This window comes from Haliotis cracherodii, unplaced genomic scaffold, assembly GCF_022045235.1.
Source record: "Haliotis cracherodii isolate W230 unplaced genomic scaffold, xgHalCrac1.p SCAF_6, whole genome shotgun sequence".
Lineage (NCBI taxonomy): Eukaryota > Metazoa > Mollusca > Gastropoda > Lepetellida > Haliotidae > Haliotis > Haliotis cracherodii.
Window position 1 is genome coordinate 36640609 of NW_027266319.1, and position 3418 is coordinate 36644026.

Here is a 3418-nt window from a genome sequence, read left to right on the forward strand (position 1 = left end):
ATAACAATTGGGAACTATTTTCTTATTAAAATGCGAAACGATTAATGTTTTTGTGTGATTTCATTCGGAAATTAAAAGAGATTTAATTATTTTCATTCATTAAACTTTTCATTCATGCAAGAGCGTGCTACACAAGTGACATGGTGAGCCTCTCGTAATATGGTGCTTCACGCATAGTCAAACACATCAAATCCAAATTTGACCATGCAGAGAGGGAAAGATTGTTTCAGAGTCACACACATTTCCTTTGAAAGTATCCTGTAAGATATTCTTTATCAAACAGAGGGAACTCTGTTGTCACCAGTACAGGTAAGTGCTGGCTTTAAAGAATCACATCCAAAATGGAACACGTCTACATAAAGTTAATACAAGGTTTTCATGTTACTGCTATTGAGCTTAAAATAGAAATAACGGTTACTTCACATAGTCGTGATCATTTAACTGGCAACACAGATCGACTTTTATCATATAATGGGTAGGTTTCTCGGCAGGATAAAGCCAACGGATAAAAACGATATCCGTTGGGGTCATATGCGGATAGAGATGCAAATATCAAAGGTCAAATAGGGACTACCTTCACTGTTTATAAACAAACATTCGGCGATCGATTCAGAATTAACAATCGGGGATCTCGATAAACTACATGGATAATTGCTATCATTATCAAAAGAACTAATTTACTGAAAATCAGTGTCTAACTGTGACGTAGCTAAGGCATTTTATAAGTTTTGGCAACTTTAGAAACAAATTTGCGAGGGCACGAGGCCTAGCCAAGCGGGATTAGTAGCCACATCTGTGCTTGTAGACAGACCTCTGCGGCTTGAAACCTTCTTCAAAAATTAAAATAGTTGGATTTGGCCGAAATATGTTTGAATTGTTACCTTGTTTCGTTTTGTCGCTTAGTGTACATCCGACTAAACGCCTTAACGTTATGACAGGACAGACCGACTTTCAACAACGTCTGACCGTGGCCGTGACGTCTCATAGACTAGGGTTAGAGTAGCTTATGTCTACAAGCACAGATGTGGCAACTGATCCCGCTTGGCTAGGCCTCGTGCCCTCGCAAAATTGTTTCGAGGCTCGCTAAATACAATGTTTATTCCTAATGCAGGATATTTACCATCCCCAAACACACTCGCGTGATAACCTCTATGTATCAAAGATCAGATTCCTCTTTGACCTTACACTGTAATATTTCATAACTGCACTATAACATCTTCATCTACAGTTCCCAGTGTCACCTCCGTGTTAATAACAACAGACAACAATGTCTTTGCAATAGGGTATTCAGATAATGCTTTCCACCTCTGAACATTGTTGAGTACAAAGAATTCTGAAAATGATGCCATTTCCTCTGCGCTATAACTTACACAAAGGCATTTGCCCTGTCCTGACATTTCGAAAGCGAGGTCTGCATATTTGACATATTTTTCCTGAATCTTGTCAATCACATTGGTGTCATAAGGGACAGAAAATTCAATAATATAAAATTTAATGATTTTATTGGATTTATCAAAATGTACAAGATGATGTTTGTTGACATGGTTACGTCTGAGGCTGTACACGGGCCTATTCCAAAGAATTTTGTATTTATCATTTTCCATGACGCCCTCTACATATTCCGGGTCGTACCAAGGATGGACCTCTGTGTCAAAACCACAAGCATGGCGAAGACGGTAATAAATTGAGCGAGCCACTCCAACATGTCGCTTTAGATACTGTGTTTGTACCAAAGCTGGGCATCCACTGATAATATATTGGACAGTCTAATTAAATTTACATTTTGATGTAAAATCACATATTGACGGTTTCAAGTGGGAAGCGACTGGTCCTGAACAGCAAACAGAATGCCTTCTGTTTCACTTTTCAGGCCAGCCGACCTCATTAAAGCGAAGGACCCCGCAGGGTTGCTGAACCTCTCAACACACCGCTCATAAACTCGATGCAGAGCTCGTTCAGAGAGCCTTCCCTTGAGAAACCTAACCTGTGCCGATTTGATGTAGCACTTGACGCTCAATATTATGGGAGTATTAAATTACGTTGTGACCATAGAAACAGTTACATCTCTATTACCAAAGATCATGAATGAAATGGCATCTGGAGCTCACCGATGTGAAATGCTTGTCTTTTGTCGTTGACAATGAAGGCGGTGGGGTAGCCTTGTGGTTGAAGCGTATAGTCGTCACACCGAAAGCCCGGGTTCTATTTCCCACATGGGTCCAGTGTGTGAAACCCATTTCTGGTGTCCTCCGCCGTGATGCTGCTTGAATATTGCTAAAAGTGGCGCAATACCATACACACTCATTGATAACATCTATGTTACAACTAATTGTGCTCCCCTTCTTATGGGGACCCGTGAAGATTCCGGGGTAGAATAGGTCTTCAGCAACCCATGCTTGCCGTAAAAGGTGACTATGCTTGTCGTAAAAGGCGACTAACGGGATCGGGTGGTCAGGCTCGCTGACTTGGTTGATGCATGCCATTGATCCCAATTGCGTGGATCGATTCTCATGATATTAATTACTGGATTGTCTGGTCCAGACTCGATTATTTACAGACCGCCGCCATATAGCTGTAATATTGCTGAGTGCGGCGTTTACCAACAAACCAACCAACCAACCTTCTTGTGGGTCTGTTTCGTTATGCATATGAATCGGAATTTCTGCTATTAAGTTCAATTTAAGCTTCAGGTATATCGATGATCTGATATCGATTAGCTAAGTTCAAATAGCCAGGTCTCTTCCACTGATTTGAACTAGAAATAAAAGATACAAGGGAAACCGCCTCATATGTTTTATATTTAGATCTATGAGTAGCGATCTTGAGCGACTAAACACTCTCTACAAAACTGTATACACAAAGAAAAAAAGTTTAAGCACACCCTAATATATTTCATTATTGTTTAGTCCCAATATTTGTAACAGTCATGAAAGATAAAATTACGGGAAGAATTATGTTTTCTCGAGATGAAGTAATCAGTCATGCGTGACAAAAGCTCACGTGCTATGCCCGTGCATCATGCTACCCTCGAGTATCTCTAAAAGCAGTTATCCAAACGTTAAAATTACTTTCTTAAGCTCGGTTTGAAACAGTTTTGTGTGGCCATGACACGAAGGCGATTATCAAACGTCACAAGTTGGCAAATAATCGGCATGCATTACGCATGAATTTCTAGTGATGCCATTGGTCGGAATTTGTGGTATCATGTCGTAAGCTGTTCAGTCGAGAAACATGCTCAGACCGGTCATGTACAGGACCGTCCGGGAACCGGAAGACCTCCTGTGACGACACATCGCTAAGACAGGGACCTTCTTCGTCTCATACGCTGATAATCCTTTTTAACAAGTACTCGTCTGAAACAGCTGTGATTGCCCAATCGTCGTTTCAGCACCAGATCCGTCAGGAACCGGCTGAAAGA